At 38.9% G+C, this 18,901-nt stretch overlaps 1 protein-coding gene across 1 annotated transcript in view; it reads right to left on the minus strand.

Annotated features, from left to right (window-relative positions):
* The window catches only part of LOC121318677 (neurite extension and migration factor-like), a 103,205-nt gene extending 86,145 nt beyond the window's left edge, over positions 1-17,060 (minus strand). Inside the window, exon 1 of the mRNA XM_041255603.1 lies at positions 16,667-17,060. The gene's annotated coding sequence lies outside the window, so the exon portion shown is untranslated. The remainder of the gene's footprint in view (positions 1-16,666) is intronic.
* Between the last annotated feature and the right edge of the window lie 1,841 nt (positions 17,061-18,901).

Genomic DNA, 18,901 nt, shown 5'->3' on the forward strand with positions numbered 1-18,901 from the left:
AAGACAATATTCCTCCATCCAGGAGAGCAACCACCAAGAAAAGGTGTTAAAATCAAGCCTCACTCAGGACAACTGGAAGCTGCTAGAGACTAGAAGATGCTGGCAGATGTTGGTCAACGGCTTATTTTTCCACCTGAGATTGCCACCACTAACCTTTGACCAGACATTGTCTTCTGGTCTGGATCAGCACGCCTTGTTCATCTGGTAGAGTTAACAGTGCCGTGGGAAGATGCTGTGGATGAGGTGTATGAGAGGAAGAAACTTTGGTATGCTCAACTAGCTGCTGAAGCGGAACAGAGAGGATGGAGAGTCCCAGTTTACCCAGTGGAGGTGAGTTGTCGAGGATTTGTGGCACACTACAACCCGGTTTCTCAGAGTCATCGGGTTCAGTGGCCTAGAGTTGTGTCGCACAGTGAAGAACTTATCTGAAGCAGCAGAAAAGAGCAGCAACTGGCTGTGGTTGAAACGGAAAGATTCTGGATGGGGATCTCAAGCACACAGAATGAAAGCAACGCTGATGTATGGGTAAGTAAGCTGGGCTGAGCTGAGTGGTGGATGGAGAGGGGTGGTGCTGGGACAACAGAATCACTGTTGAGCCCTCTTGAGGGTCTTGGGCTAGTCAACGAAACACTGAGGCTGGAAGTGCACACTTGAAGACCCCAGAGATGTACCCTACTTAGCTCAATCCAGACGGTTGTCATGCTGATGCGCTGGGGAGACCGCACTGGGTTGATCCCAGGAGCCAGCATCACAGCCGTTATGTGTGCTGATGCGCTGGGGAGGCAAAATGAGCTGATCCCTGAAGCCAGCATTACACTTCAGCAATCAACACCAGACAGAAGGATATCTACATCATCAGATGGAAAACAACGCAAATGGATGGAGATGCAGATGGATCACATTAGTTTAGGAGATGCAGATGGTTCACATTAGTTTACTGCAAAGCTACGTCTTAGCTGGCCAATGCCAAGATCAAATGAAGTTCAACATCTACTGTCATGTAATGGAAATCATTTTTTTAGGGACTCGCTGGACTGAACACTCACGGAGTACCATCTATTTATTTCATTCTCACGGAAAGAACTTTTGATTGAATGCAATCATTTCCCTGAAAATTAATCACATCTCCTTCATTTAATCCTTTAAAAATGAGTTGATTAAAGGTAATTAAAAGAACATTGTGCTTCTATACTGTACATTACTGTGCATACTCAAACTGCTGATCTGAAGGAAGTTTAACAACCTAACTAAAATTGAATTTACTATAAAAGTATGAAAGGATTTGTGGAAGGATGGTGGGCAATTCACTGACACAGAGACAGGACTTTATTTGTAACGCCGCTCAGGCGCACTGATTTATTTCAACCCGCAGAGGGCGCTGTTGTCCATGGCTTGAGTACCGGCAACGGAAAACAAAACCACGGTTATACCAACACAGTTACACAGTCCACTGTAGGTGCACTAGCAGGTGCTCTGGAAATAATAATCACAAAGGACAAAAGGGAAATAAGGGAAAATAAAACACAGTAATAAAACTACAAAATAAAGGTGCTGCACTCGGTAGCATTACCCTGACCGTCACTATCCACACAGCCTGGGTCTCCATCTTACACTGCAGTGTTCCCTCCCCCTATACACACTCAGGGTCTGCCCAAGGATTCCCCGATCTCTACAATCTTTCTCTTTTCTTTTGGTTGTTTGTTTTTCCTTTCTCTTTTTAATTAATGATTTGTTTCGTTTTCTTTCTTTCACCCGGCCATGCTCGGTCTGGTGGCAGAGCTTCCGCCAGCTGGCTGGCTCGTTTCGTCTCCGAGGGAACCCCAGAGTGTCATTTTATCAGTGCAGCAACCCTCCAAAGCCCTCCCCTCAGCCACTAAGAGAGGGAAAGCCCACATACCCTCTTTCCCACCACTCTGTGTCAATGCCGTGACTGACAGGCAGATATTGTAGGGCTTCTGCCCCCTCCATGCAGCACTATGAATACGCCCGGACAGTTGCCTAACAGGTCTCCCCTGTTACAGGATTTGAAACAGCCCCATCATCTGAACTTACTCCCAGTACTCTGCCAATACAACCCAATCCTGACCTGGTCATTCAATTCTGGTCCTCATTCAAGCAGAAAGAGGTTGAGACCAACAGACTCAAAAGACCCCCCTCACCTCCAAAAGCACTAGGATTACATGCATGTCTGGCAGACAGGACTGGATTGTTTTCCAATAAAATGGCACTGCAGAAGCGCAGACCCTTGCAGATCTGTGCAGCCCAGCGATCTTCGTGTCGTCTCACCACAACTCCGGCAGCTGCCTGCAGAGATCCTGCAGCTTTCAAAAGAAACCACAATAGCCAAAGAGCTGCTGCAGGGATCAAGCTTTAACTGCTGATCTCAACAAAAGAAACCAGGAAAAAAATTCAAAACTACCACTTTGTTAGTGGAGAGAATGACACATTTGGGCTAGCTATTGCCTAAAATGTACTTTGATTATATTGTTAAATCTTCTTTGCGTCAAATGTGGAATATTTCTGGTGCGAGTGGTATTTAATGTATGCAAAAAGTATTCAGAGTGATCAGCATTAGGTTACAGTAATGTTAAAATAAAAGCAACTGTAAGGGTCTATTGGTTAATAAAACACACATTTTTTAGATCTGTTAAACTTAGCTAAAGGGGTGTTGAATGCATTTTGCAAGGGCACAAGCAGAATAACTGTTCTGTTTTTACATCTGCGACAGTGCACACTGGAGCAAGGGCTGCATCAAGTCGTCTGGCAGCTGCAGCAGACATCAGGCAGCTGAAAGCAGTCAGCGCAGTCTGCTCAAGGGGGTGAGAAGATCTCTATGGCTGTGTCACTCGAGTGAGAATTGACAGGTGCACTTTCTCCTACCTGAGTGGAAAAGAATGAGGATGCTACATCTCGGATGGGAGCCTGATGTAAACACAGCCACCAAGTATCAGGGAGACATAAGAGTTACAGTTCTGAAATAGTACTGAAAGGCACAGGTATTACAAGTGAAGAGAGAGGACCGGGAAACTACAGAAATGTACAACACACAAGTACTGTACTTACATAGGTGTGACACTGGCTTTTTAACCAGAAACATCCCCTGTGCCAACTACGCCAAAGACATATTTTGAATCCAAAATGTTATCACCTGTTAGACATGCTGTGGCTTTTTGTCACTGCTGGAAACCAGAAAACTCAGCAGCCAACTTCCACAGACACATCTAATTCAAAACACTCAAAAAGAATTATACAGATGAGTGCATCTCATCTTGGTTCGTTCAAATTGTTTTCTCCATTTTAACTGCAAACCTTTTTTTTAATGTAATTTAAATAGAGCAATACAAAAAGATGTGTCCTTATCTGAATTCCTGAAGCACTTGCATTATTGTAGTACTATTCCCGGGCAGGGGGGATAGACCCTTAACACTCCTACATACACTTATATTTTTACATAATCTACAGCATCGGCGGGGAGCAACACAACAGAAATATTGTCTCCTAAATGACCTCGCCATTGACAAAGCAATGCTCCCCAGGCCAAGGAATCTATTCCTTTTAGAGAATGTTGCTCCACTGTAGGTGCTTGGAACGTTACACTCCCAAGTAAGTCTAACTAAGATGTCAACTCTTCTGCATACTTTAAAAACTTCATTTCCAATGCCTTTATACAACTAAAGAGTGATTTTTAGGAGGATGATTGTTCACATTTGTGTGTATTCTTTGGGAATGGGTCCTCAGTCAGGATGCCTAATGCTATGGGGGACTCTGAGCCAAGAAAGTTTTGGTACATGTGATCTACAGAACACCTTAATGTTGGAATGGTTGTTCATTCGCACAGGTGGACAGCATAAAAGTCTAGGTCATGGTGACTTACTAATGAGTTTCACTGGTTGGGCTGCATCAGGGGTCTCCAACCCTGATCCTGGAGAGCCCCTATGCAGCAGGTTTTATAGGTGTCTTTACATCATCAGTGGCTAAAGATTTGGAACACCTGATAATCTGGACTAATTAAGCCAATAATTGGTTCGATTAAGTAAATGAGAGACTGGTTGAAACGGAAACCAGCAGCCACAGTAGCTCTCCAGGACCAGGGCTGGAGACCCCTGGGCTACATCATAGGAACCACTTCCCTGAATTTCATTAAACTTGGCAAATTATTCAATGTAAGATGAATGCAGGTCCATTCTGTATGTGACACTTGATATCCATATTGATATTTGTTGATAGTCTCGCACTAATTAGATGACTGACCTCTGGTTCTGCCAATGCAGGCTATATCTTGAGAGATGTTCAGTTGAATGTGATTTGTAACAATGACCTATTGATTATGCTATCCACATACTGCAGATCACAAGAGAAAAGCATTCAGGGGCACTCATTTTGATCATGTGTTATGCATTTATTACACACTGTGAACAAATAACTACATCAGCAGGAATGGAACCTACAAATTCTATTGGAGTCAAACATAAAAAATAGATTCAGCAAAGAAAACATTATACAGCTATGTAATGTATCACTGCAAGTATCCTGTGCTCAGTAGGATGTTTGAAAGCTATCACAAATTCAGAACACTAATTAAATTTAATAGGAGAGGGAGAAGCCAGGTCCCTTTGGAATCTGTCTGCTAGGTTTCTGCTTGAAAGGCAATCGCTGCTCCCTCCTCTCAGCTCAAAAATGTAATTAATATCTCCAAGTATGAAACCTTGCTTAAGATTCAAAACCCATGTGCCTGTTACTACACTGCTGCAATCTGTGACATGTTACACGTAACTAAATTATCATTCTTTGCTAAATGTGAGAATGAATTAAATGGATGAGGTTTGAGAAGTAACAAGCACAACAGGAGAAGGGTTACATAACAGGCTTGCTGTCTTTCCTTAAAGCCTTTTCGGGGGGGGAATCCTACCCAGAAAGAATGATGCAAGGTGCCGGTGCAGGGCCTCCCCGAGGCACCTGATGCACTGCAGTCCCTCGATGTTGTGGCTTTCCTTCTTTGAGATGCAAAGCAAAGCTCCTCTGGCACAATCCCCTCTTCATGTTTACATTTCTTTGTAAATTCATGTTCCTTTTAATGCATTTGTTTTCCCATTTTCTTTCTTTTCTGTTAGGAATCTGTGCATTCCCCAGTGCGGAAAACAAGCCACAATCGGCCTTATCAGGACCGTCCTAATTACAACGAGACAGGTGGCAACTAAAGCATAACAGAAGGCTGTTGCCCACATTGTGAGTTTATTTAAAGCACTTTGAGAGTATTCGAGTACTTAGTGCTTTGTTTCCTAAATCTGAACGTTGGTCGGAAAGATACATCTTTACAGATTTTTGTACGTGTGCTCTTGAAAAGGAGAAAAAAGAGACACCAGCGATTGTAATCATTTCTGTGGGATAACGGACGGAATTTCCTTCTACCTTTATGAACAAAGATTTATTGCACTGAATTTCTCTAGCAGGTATGTTAAAGGCAACATTGCATACCCAGTCAAAACAAAGAGTAGAGGCACATACAGAGGGTGCTCATAATCTCATAATAAGTTTGAAGATACATTTCATTTAACTACTTAACATATGTTATACTTTATAGAACACTGATTCGATAAATGTAAAAGTTTAAATGAAGATGCATTATATTTATAAACATGAACTTCAAAAGAATTTAATAAAATTATGTAAAACGATCGACTCCACTAAAACGTTGCCAAATAGTCAAAAGACATGTGCTGTTTAAACGTGTATGCACACCAGCTGTACACAGAACAAATACATAAATACATATCCCTACTGCATTGCAACTCGCCAGTGTAGCACACTTCATATGATGGCTATGTTCGGCTCTAAAGACTTCACCATGAATGTGACAAACTTGTAAAAAAATAAATATTATATATAAAAAATATGAAATTATATACACACACATCTGCCTTCTATAAAATAATATATATATTAAACAATCCCGCATACAACCATGAATGTTTATGATTTATATGAATGTTTATGAATTGCATTGACTATGATTACACTATGTAACACAATTTTTGTTCCTGGGTAGTAAGTGTTATTTCCTAATTGCTTATGCATCAAAAGTATAGAAAAGGGCTATTATTCCCCACAAACTTTGCTTTTGTGACCAGGACAGTGATATTTCAAAATATCACTATTTCCAATGGGAAAACGGGCACATAAAGTCAGAAAAAAACAACCTATGAATCCAAATTAACATGTATTTATACTAAAGTAATACAAAAATGACTACAAAAGATTTAGAAGTGAGTAAATACAGTATAATAGTAAATCTCGAAAAACTACTCACTTCTAAATCTTTTGTAGTCATTTTTGTATTACTTTAGTATAAATACATGTTAATTTGGATTCATATGTTGTTTTTTTCTGACTTTATGTGAATGAAAAGACACACATTTGCCCGTTTTCCCATTGGAAATAGTGATATTTTGAAATATCACTGTCCTGGTCACAAAAGCAAAGTTTGTGGGGAATAATAGCCATGTTCTATACTTTTGAGGCATAAGCAATTAGGAAATAACACTTCCTACCCAGGAACAAAAAAAAAAAAAAAAAAAAAAATTGTAACACAGTGTTATATTGTTGTTTATAATACTATATATTATTTTTTCTCAATGAAATGTATCGCACTGTACAGTTTACTGTATATAATTATAATAATTATAATAATAATAATAATAATAACGTGGTGCTGACACCACGACGTGGAGATTTTTCACACCGTACCCAAAGTGAGTCATTTTTATCTCAGGAAAAAAATTTGTTATCAAACCGTTAGTTTATAGTTTGTCTCTCAAACAGACTAATAACAATAATAATAATAATAATAATAATAATAATAATAATAATAATAATAATAATAATAGTCTCAAAATGTTACAACTTTTTAAAAATGTTAGTAATCTGGGTTATTCTCGAATACATAAACACTGACTACAATCTATTATCAGTGAAAGAGTGCAGCTACAGGATACAAATATTCATATAAAACTGACAGTTTAACCCGACTATAGCCACATACAATCCAACACATATATACAGGAGGGTATGTTTGGTGAAGACTGGTGCAAATTCAAGGTGGTTATTGTGTTCACCCAGTGTAGTGTGACAGACAGATGGACATGCTCAACGATAATCACCCCTATTTTTTTGAAGCAGTATGCCAGGTATACTACACTGTAGGGGTGCTAAAAGTGTGACAAAATGTCTGTCCAAAATAATGGGTGCACAGACTTTTCAGGCCCATGCATTCTGTACAATTCATTTTCATTTTTGAAATCAGACTTGTTCTCCAATTGTATGTATTTAATATGGTTTGTTGCAACCAAATATTAAAATGAACTATTTTACCTACATTCTCCTCCCTTACCAAAGCTGTATAGTGATCAACATCATGAAAACACAGACTGACGGGACCTAAATTAAGCAATTAACAATTGTAGTTTCCTGAGACAGCCATGAAGAGTCAAGAATAAAAATGCTGCAAACAAAATGCCACAGTATCATGTATAACAAATTATACAAGGCAGCGTATTTCGGTCTGATTGCATATGGATGTAGAACTCATGATACCATATCTCTCAGGATAAACAGAGGACCCCATATACTTTGACGACTCAAGACAATAAAACATGGGCCACTTCTCTCTGCTGCTAAAGGGCAATGAGGAATGGATAAGCTCAAGCCATGCATTTAATAAGCCTGTTTTCTACAGGATCAGGTCCTTCTAAATTCCAAATCAATAATGCAATGTTTCTGGTAGGCACATGTTATCTGCAACACACAGATGTTTAGCTAAGCCCATTGCATCTCCCTATCTCGCTGCCAAACACAACACTTCACTGGCCTTTCCCTGTTGTACATTTTCTTTAATCAATGCATGCTATTGATTGCTGCAATACTGCTTGTTTTGGTTGCAAATGTTCTTACTGTGATATTTCTTTCTGAAACCCAGGAGGTACTTGTTTGACTCCACTGACAGGACTACAGTGTCAGTTAGAAAGAGTGGGCTCCAATACTAATGTTCGTCATCACCATAATGGTCACGTAAATGATAAACAATTCTGGCTGTATTTTATGGAAATGTCCTTAATGTGTAGCCTGAGTGCCATCTAGTATGTACAGTAACCATCCTAAAATGTTCACTTGAAACCCTCCAGTGCATTTTTTTCTAAATGATATTTGTCCCCACTACATTCTGGGAATATGAATCAAAGTCTGTGAGTTACTCACAGTTTCATGCTGCTTGTGAATCCTAAGGAATGTTTGCAGTCTTGGCTGAAGAAGCACCTGCCAACCAAGCACCCCTGCTGCGTTCAAACTGAACACATTTTGTGGAGTGTGATACTGTAACAAGCCAATGGTTCCTTCTGACTTGTCAACCCCAGGCTAAATGTTTTAGATACAAATAAACACTAAAAACCATTTGAGTAAGAGCTGCTGTCTTGCCCATCATGATTGAAACTGACTTGCTGTACAAAAGGGAGATGCTTTTATACACAACATGGCTTGTGTATCAGGGATGCCACCTGCACAATAAATGCAGTGCAGTACAGAAACCTGGACCTGAGAAGACAGTTGGAAATGAAATGGAGATAGAGAGAAGGAGACACTTCTTCACACAGAATGGTCATGGTATGGAAGGGACTACCTAGTCATGTTCTTAAGGCAGAATCACTTGGATCCTTTAAGACTCAACTTGACAAAGTTCTGAGATCAACCAACTACTATGAGCCAGATGAGCTTAGATGGGCAGAATGGCCTCCTCTTGTTTGTAAATGTTCTCATGCTATTATGGTCTAATTAATTAGTTGTGTGAGGGACAGACTGTTTACATTTCACAGCTGGGATGAGGAAATCAAACACTGGACCGATGAACATTGGGGGTAACCTGCAGAATGAATTAAACCCAAGCAGGTACTATTAGACACCATAGCTGTTGGTAAAAAACTAAAATACAAACTTTTCAATGTCTGGCTGCTGTAGTTCTATCAGGTTACATAGCATTGCCAGATTTAGCCAGTACACAGAGCTCAGCCGAGCTGTGCAGTTTACAACTGGCAACGTAAGCGTAAGATAATATATAACACTAAAGGACAACAGCAATGTGATCATGTGGATATATGATGAATGTTCAGAATTTAACCTGGAAAGTCATTCTAAAAAATAGAAGCTGATATCCGTATCAATTTTCTACTTGGGTCTTGATTACTTAGATCATTTGTTGATGCTGTTATGAAATTCTGAGTTTAAATCTGGGGATCTGATAATCTGCAGACCTGTGTGCTTCTGGTCACAGAAATGAAGGTCCTCTTGTGAATGCAGAGCTCAGAGTGGCAAATGATGATGTCCTGACTTGTATTTGATACCTCAATTCCTTAAACCAGAAATTTAGACATAAATGATAATGGTATGAAAGTCTCGATAATTTTTATTTAGGTCCTTGATTTATTTAGACATGGTCAATTTAGACCTCAAATGATCATAAAGTAATATTAAGAATTCAATTTTATTATTATTATTATTATTATTATTATATTATTATATTATTATTATTATGACCATCATCTGTCATTAAAAACAACATCCAGGAATTCAAAGCATGTGTTAAATCTGTGTATCATAAACCTCATCCGAGTTTGAAAATCCTTCAGAAGATTAATTATCTCCTCTCTAACTCAAAGTAACTAACTGGGCAATTAATGTTTACTGGGTGACTAACAGCTTGCTTATCTAACAGCTCAATATAGAGGACCATTGCAAGGTTTCTGCAGACAGATCCATGCTGTATATGGATCAGCAGGTTTTTACCCTCTGGGAATGTTTGGGCACATCCAAAGTTTATGATGTACATTTTCCAATAAAATGTGAGTCTGAAAAGCTGATCTGTGACCTGGTCTGACACCCGGTACTGTAAATCAGATCCTACAGCTGGTCCTGATCCCATTCAACTGATGCTGTTACCTACTGGGTGCACTCACATGTCAACACCCCATACGTCAACCCCACTTCACAGCATTGAAACGTCCTGGATATCACAATGTCAGCCAAGCGCCTGATAATACCACTTTTATTAGTATCACTTAACATAAAACCGTAAGGGTTTTAACCAGAAATCCTCTTTCCGCCAAACCCTAGCGCCGTATGTGAACATATGCCATCGGAAATCACATTGGAACCTCATGAGACTCCCAGGTCCCAGTCTGAGGTAGTGTAGAAATATATGTAAAATAATTGTCTTGTTCTCATATACAGTGAATAAAGGAGTTCCTTCTAAAGTTTGACAAAAATCACTCAGGACTGAAGGTGTTAAGTAAGTTGCAGTACAATATTGAAATATTCTGAATATAAAGTAAGGCAGCATAATATGGCAAGCCGAACACTGCAAAGTGCCTGAGTACAGCATTCTTTTGTTTAATTATTACTTGTTGTACACTTATTAATAATAGACTGTAAATTGAAAATAAATTGTATTCATGAAAAGTATTGTAATCAGCACAGTGCCTAGTAATATACTTGAGTTACAGAACAGGAATAATCGTTGTATCAACACTTCTTCTGTGGTATTCCAGATTATTAATGAAGTCAATTACAGTTTTTGTCAATATTAATGCTCAGTCCCTTTGTGTATTAAAGGTGTTAGACTGTATTTGGTCCATTGTGTGTTATTACATGCCAAAAAAATAAAAATAAAACACAAGCTGGTTTATCCACCCCTTACCACAGTTAGAATCTGGCTGCTCAAGTCCCAATAACAACGACAGCTCTCCTTCGCAGTGTTCTACAGAAAGTCATCTTCCTTAGCCTGACCATTATGAATAATACTTTACCTCAGCTCCTGATAAGCACTAATGCCACACAGATTATTGCAATTACCAGGAACTGTAATAGAATAAAACTGCCTTAAAGCCACCACTGTTCTTTACCTGGTAAAAGCAGCTGCCACAAAACAACCCCATGAGCCATACTGGAGAAGAGAGTTGCCAGAAAACCTTTGTGGACAGCAAAAGACAGAAGGATCAGGCTTCTTGGGATTGTGAAATTTGACAGCAGTGAAAAGCTAGCTTTCAGGAAAAGGCTTTAGGCATTCAGAAGAGCTCTCTCAATATACCGCAAAGAACAAGATGCAATCCCCCTTAAATGAACTCCCTATTCAACACAGGGTGATTAAAGGGCAAAGGCCATGCCTCTGCTGCACAACGGTATGGAGATTGCTATTGACAAGACGACATGAACACTTTGGTGATCCCTCTAAACCCAACAACGAGGGGGTGTTTGAATCTGGTTAAAGGGTTTCATTTCCTAAATAACCAAGACCCTGTGTAGGACTTCAAGGGGCCCCCCCACCCCCATTCCAAATAGATTAACCTAACACAACATCCAACTACTAATCAACTTGCACATTGTGGATGGCTGTCTTTGTTTACGTATCCTCTCCTACTGTTTACAGTGCTAGGGCAAATGTTCCAACAAACGCGACAGGCATTTAGAGGTAGCACTGCAGGCATTCTCCAGTACTAAATTCTCTCTCATACCAACGCGTAATAAATTAATGATAATGGCCCCAGCTATAAAAAGTTAAACTACTGTAGCACGTTTACATGTATGGAAAGGCAGGCCATGTATAGGAATGCTTCTGCAACAGACATACATGGCAATTGTATGTGCATGTTTCCATTTTTTTCTTGTTTGTACGCTTGTTTTTATTCAAACGTGTGATAAACTCAGAAAGTCTTGTTGAACTGATTAGAACATTTGTATACAGATTCATAATGGCGGGGAACAAAAAAAATTAAGTTACAGATATGCCAAACTGTTTATCCAAAACACTCCTACAAAACAGCTGAAAATATCTCTGAGCATTACCATTCTGCAATACCTTTCTAGTTGGAAGATGAAAACAATGCAAATACAAAAATTAGTACAGAGCCAATTAAATCCCATGGTGAAAAAAAAAATCCATTAAGGTCCAGTTAGCCCACTTAGGTGAAATTAAATAATGAAAAAAAAAAACAAATAAGGTAAAATACTTGATATACTGAAATAGGAAAACTGATTAAACCATAAAAAGTGAATAATGAACAATTGTAGAAAGGGCAGGCACAGGCATTATCCAGAATGTTAGTTTACTAGCAACTAGCACTGAGATCTTATTGAAATTGTGGGTGAACTGTAAATTTGATGACAGAATTCAGAACACAGGCAAAGAAGACAGTACAACACAGAGAACCTGAGGCGCTCTACAATGAAAACAAAATACAAACCACACTGATCGTCTCAGCCAATCATAAACCATACCGATTGTCTCAGTCAATCACAAACCCCACCAATTGTCTCAGCCAATCATAAACTTCAACGATTGTCTCAGCCAATCAGGCTCATAGTAGAGCAGTCATTATCCTGCAGATACTGCAGATCCTCTCAGGTCTTGAAACTCACGTTAAACTGCAACGTGGATTTCAAGGTTAGCTACGTACAGGTAACGTACAGCTGTGTTGAACAGCAATGCTTTAACAACATCAAAAAAAGAAAGCAAGACTTTATAGAAAGGGTTTACTTTGACTTTGAAAGCTGGAAACTGAAGCCGATTGGATATTCATTTATAAATCACACAGGGAGGGGTGCATATGAAAAATACTAAACATGAGAACGTATTAACCATGAGAACGTATTAAACATGAGAACATATTAAAAATGGGGGCCAATTAAGTCCCAATTGCCTCATTTTAAAACAAATCTTAGGTCTGCAATGGAAATAGTGACAAGCCCTTTCCACCTACTTTGAAATGAGTAATTGGTGGGAAAAGGTACAACTACATGTAATCATCTGCAATTTGCAACTAACATTTTTGCTGGCCTGACTGTACAGGTGGTTTAGACTGAAGGGGAATGCACTGCAGCTTTTGGTAGAAAGTGATCAGGAAGGGAGTAATTCTAGAGCAGTCCTTTGTCCCGTTCCACTGTAGTATACCCTGTCACTGCTGGAACCTCCACCCCCAAACAGTGACACTGCAGAAAAACTCGAGACCTGCAGTAGTTTCATTTCTCTTAACTCTTCACTCGAATACTTTATTTTCATACAGTAATTTGTCTCTGGGTCTACTTGGTTTGAACAATTTACAGAAACATTTGTTTAATGTGTTTGTGAAAAAAAGGGCACAGAATATGATGTTTTTGGTTCATAAAAAGCCATTATCCTCACAGTCTAGCATAGTTAACACCTTTCTTATTTTATATTCTTCTGCACAACTCGTGGGTTTGTGATAGGAAGGTGGAAAACTTAATCAAGAGGATCCCTTTTTGTGTTTACTTTGTCCAATGTGGTGGTATACTGTATATTTAACACCACCACATAACTGTTTGAGAATTGATGAATTTCATAAACTGAAGCGCACCACCTTAATTGCATTTTATACAGCAAAGATAGCAAAAGGCAGAGAGATAAATTATCTGTCCTGTAATTGTACGACACTTAACACACACCCCGCAGCACTTGCAGAAACCTGCCTATCTGTGTTAAACTGGGGAGTGGAGTAGTTAAGTGTAGCTGCCAATGTGTGACTTGCAAGGGGTCACACAGTCTGCATGGAGATACCCTGAGAAAACCTTTTAAATTCTGTCTGGGGGCAAGTTGCTTAAGACAGAAACCAAGACAGTGGCCACAAGACAGAGAGCAGAGCCTGCAGTGTTTTAAGAAGGGCTAGACCACTTCCATTGTGTCACAAACACACTCGTTTTGATACCAGGCTTTATATACACAAGACATAAGTTGACACAGAGGCAGACTATTTGCCTAATACTGTACGGCTCTCAAAATGGCCTCCAGGTCCCCTAAACAGACTTGTGCGGCTCTGCGTCAATGACCTGCTTCCTATAGAGCCCCCCCTCTCCTCACTCAAAATAAAATGAGCTGGTAACTCAACAATGCCAGTCTGCAAGAGATTGTGCGAGTCGCTGACTGGGTTCAGTGGTGGCGAACAGGAGAGGAAAAAGGACCAACTATAGTCTTAGAAAAGCAGGCACTGCCAACAACAAATACAGAGACTGCTGTCGAAAAATGGATTACTTCCCAAGGATGCAATTACTTTTGGTTAAAAACATTTGTTTTTATGTAATGCATTTAATGTAACTACCATAGATCACAGGGTACAAACGTAGTCCAGTTAACTTTAATAGAGCTTTAGTGCAACACATTTTAATGCAATTACCCTAGCAAATAATATACCTCAGTGTTACTACAATAAACTACACAGCAGTATATTGCAGCTTTGTATCACAAAGTAGTAACATAGCAAAAAAGGGAGTCTGGCTGCAATGCAAGTTATGCTACTACAGATACAGCAGCAGTGATCACGTCTATAACACTGCAGTCTTGCTAGGGGTGCTAAGATTCAGACCAATTAAGAGATGTGCTGCCAAATTGCTGTGGTAAAAATACATTAAATGAGGAGCAACCCCCGTCAGCAATTTGTGTCTCGTTAAATGTGACACAGTAAAAAGGTTACGAAGTTATCTGCAAATGTTAAAGATCCATCTATCAGTCAATACTTTACTGTACAAAAAAGAAAGCAAAGAAAATGCAGCTAAAATGTGTTCCAGTCTAACTACAACTTTACATTCCTTATGTGACAAAAGGAAAAACGCCAGTGAAAGCGGCAATGGATTCAGCTTGTCATTTGGAACCGTTCTTCCTCTCTGCCAATAAAAAAAGCCTGTGGCGTGTTCATTCCTCTATTATAAGTTTCATTTTCATTTAATCCAAGAACCCTTCCTTAAGAACTTGCCACATGTTACCTGCCAACCTATACATGTCTATATAATACTGTTTTGGAATTGTGTCCAAAGCCTGCAGAGAGATCCCTAAAAAATCCCTCAAAATGAGGTTGCTGCATCTGGCCCCCTTCCCATTCATCACAGAAAAACAACTGTAGGAACCTGTTAAAAAGAGAGCCAACCAAGGCTTTCGAATAATGTATCTGAACTCCTGTTAGCACTATTCAGTTATTTGTCTCCCACTTTCTTTGGGTTGGAAAGAGTTTGATTATTTGTTTGTTTTAATACATTGCTTTATTTAGCATGCAAAAATATGTATCCTGAATTATAGTAAATAAATAAATAAATAAATAAACACAGCTGCAAAATGTGTTTGTACCAATAAAAATTTGAGAACTACAGGGTAGGATTAATACAATTATAAAATAATATGTTACACAAACCAGCCTGGAGAAAGTAGCCTACAGGCTTCAAATATTGAACAAAATAAACCTTTTAAACCTGCTGCTGTTTAAAATCCTCCATTCACTCAAACACTGATTAGCATTAACCCTGTACTACTTCACCTTTAAAATAAGGATGTAGTCCAGGATTAGTGCTAGTCAAGGTATGTGAAACCAGCCAATAGTGTTTTGTTTACTGTGATTTTAACTCAAATACAATACCACTGGTGTGAGATTGGCAAAATAGCCACTCAACTGTCATACAGATTTTTTAGTTATTAATCTGATCACAGCCAAAAACAAACCGAGGGGGTGCTCAGTACATTTCATCACACAGTGGTGCCATTAACTTTAGAACGTGTGAAATAAAACGTTAAAAATAAGCCTTTAAAAAAAACAAAACACCTGTACGACTGTATAGAAACTTTATTTTAAATAAATAATAAACAAACGTCTTAAATTCAAGTGTCTCAGGTTTTAAATAAATAAATATTGTACGTGTTCAAATGACTTGATTAAGCAAATGCATCTGTTACAGCTTTGTTAACACAATCTACCGTGCAAACATCTCCCACCGTCTATATTTCCAGCAGTTATCAACCCCGCATTGTACTACTGCATCCTTGGCAGTTGCCAAACCGAACGTTTTCCTTCTAGTCTCTTCATCCAATTACCGAAATTACTGCCACAGTATTAATATAACTAGCCACAGCTCGCAGTACACCTAGGGTGCTCAGCAGCTGCAATTAAACATGTTCACGAACATCCAAAAAAGGAGGTTTGCTCTCGCGCACTGTCATTACGTGTTATAACATTTGCTCATTGAACCGAATGAAAGAATTGCACTTTGATACAAGTTTATATTATTACATAATACAGACAGAGCTAGCTATACATTATAAGCTATAGAATGATAAACACAAAAAAAAAAAACATGTACACTTGCACTAATTTTGTTGAACACATTGGTGTCTTATACAATGTAATAAAAGAATGGATACAAAAATAAATAATTAAACAAAAATAAATAAATACACGTTTATTGTGTTTAAATTATTTGTACCTTTAAATAAATATCACACATGCATCTTGTTCGGTTATAGGTAAAGGCGGTTTAAAGACATACTTGTATATTTAATGTTGTTTACCTCACAACAAATGTGCTGTCATCAAATGCAATGAACCACTTTTTACATTTACATTTTCAAAATTATGATGCCGTTCCCATAGTGACTTGCTTTTGGTTAAATACAGTCAAACTTATCTGTGCCACAGATAAACGTGTACCATTGCATTCCCAGCAGAGTCTCGTACCAAATAAAAAGGCCCCTTTTTCCCGAATACAGTGGTGGGCACATTGCGCACTGTTTCTGCATTTACTCTGTGCTAATAAAAGCATATTCTTCCACAAGAAGGCATCAAATCTGACTTACCTCCGAATGCACCCAAACTGTGCCCTTTTTCTGTCACCCGGAATGCCCACCTCCTACTACCGTACTCGTCTTTCCCCTCAGTGCAACCACTTCTCCATGGTTTCTGCCCCGAACCCTCCGATATCAGCAGGTGGACGCGCCTCAGTGATGGAGACAGGCTTTTTTTCCCCCCCCAGTACTACAGCTCCATTTTATTTTACAGTATTCTTCTTCTTCCATGAAACAAACAAGGAGTTGCACCATTTCATTTGTGCATGCAATTGCTTCGTGTTTTTTTAGCTCGAATTTGTATGTTATGCTGGTGCTTTTATTTTTTTCCCCATCTTGTAAAAGGTGTTTGATGCTGCCATTGTTACATCGATTTTTTTTGCAGCTGGGCCCCCCTCCTGGTGCGCTCTCTCTCGCTCTCTCTCTCGTCATAAAGAGCGCGCCCACAGGGTGCACGCGTGGACGCGCTTCGCAGAGCAGATTTCTTTCAGAATGAGCGAGAAAGCGCAAACACTGTGCTAAAGATGCAGATGTAAACCAGTTAGTTATACCGCAAGAGCAGGGCGAAAAAATAAATAAATGCAATGATGTCTGATTGGAGATAATGACTGACACATTCACTCATTTCAGACAAACACAACAATATTGCAAACAAGTTTCACCGTGTTACACATTTAATACGATAGGGAACTAATTTAACTCTAAACAGCATATCATTTACGTCTGGGAAATAAGAAGCAGGTCATAAAAGTTTTCTTATCTTATTCTTCCTAAAAAATATTAAATTAAACCTCATGGATAAAGGTTCCAAAAACATTTTCTCAATTCTGTTCAGAGAAAAGGTGATTTAGACAACGTTCAGAAAGCAAAATAGGTAGGCTTGTGAACATACACAAGAAAACACAGCATTATTCAAAGGCATGGAAGGGTTCAGTAACTGATGTGGGTGTCAGAGAAATCCTAGCAAATGATAGACATGTATGTATTAAATAGTGGAAAACATGTTGGCAGCCATTTTGCATCAGTACCCCCGAAAATGCTATCTGTTTACTAGAGATGTGAGACAACTGTGTTGGGTAATTATTGCCCACGAACCCCAATCAGACCTCTTGCTTACTAAATATCTTGGTATCCAAGAATAATTGCATGCTCTTCAAAATACAGGCTAAATAATAAGCAAGGAGTTCCACAGCAGATGAATCTGCGGACATGTCTGTAATTTAAAGCCAGCAGCATTAGAGGTGTGGAAAGAGAATTGCTTCTCAAATGGCATTTTGCTTCCATTCCACAATCATTGGATGGCGTTTGCTTCAATCATTCTCAGTGGTCCTGGGTTCCCTTGCTCCCATAGTAAGTTATTACATTTTGTTCTGTGAATATGCCTTTACCTGGCTTTGAGCTTATCTGGAGAATCCTAAATGCCGACATTGCTGCGAGGAAGGCTGTTCACTGCAAGCACATAGAATAGTCAGCCCCAGCCAGCAAAGCTGAAAGTCAGGTAAGCGTTAGAGAAAAAGTTATGACTCATTTGCGCAACAAAACCCAGAACAACTCAGAATGACACCCTGAAATATAAGCTACTTACTCTTCAAAATTATTGTGTTCAATGTTAATCAATACTATAAACCACCTGTGGTGGAAAATACCAAAAGGATTAATAGTTAGATTGTTAAAATGATTTAAAACAGACCCCCCCCCCCCCCATTTTTTTCATGAGAAAATCGACATTTGACCTTTGTAACGGTAATTATTCACTTACCTGGTAATCAATCTGCGGCTTTGTTATTGACTTCATTAGGACAGGCAGTATTTATCAGAATCACACTTACAATGGCACGTAGCCTATAGAGTTATGTGTACCTGGTTTTGGTAGGAAAAAACTGTCTGAGATATATGGTAGCATTAAAGGATTTGTTACAGTTGAACAAAGTTTTAACCAGTTACAGTAACTTACTACTTTAAAAAAAAAATGTAACTAGTTAGTTAGTTACAAATAGTTACTTTTCTGGTACAGTTTACATTTTCAGAGATATTTATTTTGTTGGTTTGGTCAGCCTGCAGCACGAAACATTCTTTGACGATCCAGCTTTAAGATCTGTCCATTCTCTAGCAAGATGATATAAAAAATATGTTCATGTGACATGTAAGGTTTGACTTGTACTGTTGAAGCACCTTCTGATTTATGCATTAGCCATAGAATATGTTCATAGAATAACTTAAAACAATGTTTATTAGTCTCTAAACACT

This window comes from Polyodon spathula, chromosome 7 (assembly GCF_017654505.1).
Source record: "Polyodon spathula isolate WHYD16114869_AA chromosome 7, ASM1765450v1, whole genome shotgun sequence".
NCBI classification, from domain to species: Eukaryota; Metazoa; Chordata; class Actinopteri; order Acipenseriformes; family Polyodontidae; genus Polyodon; species Polyodon spathula.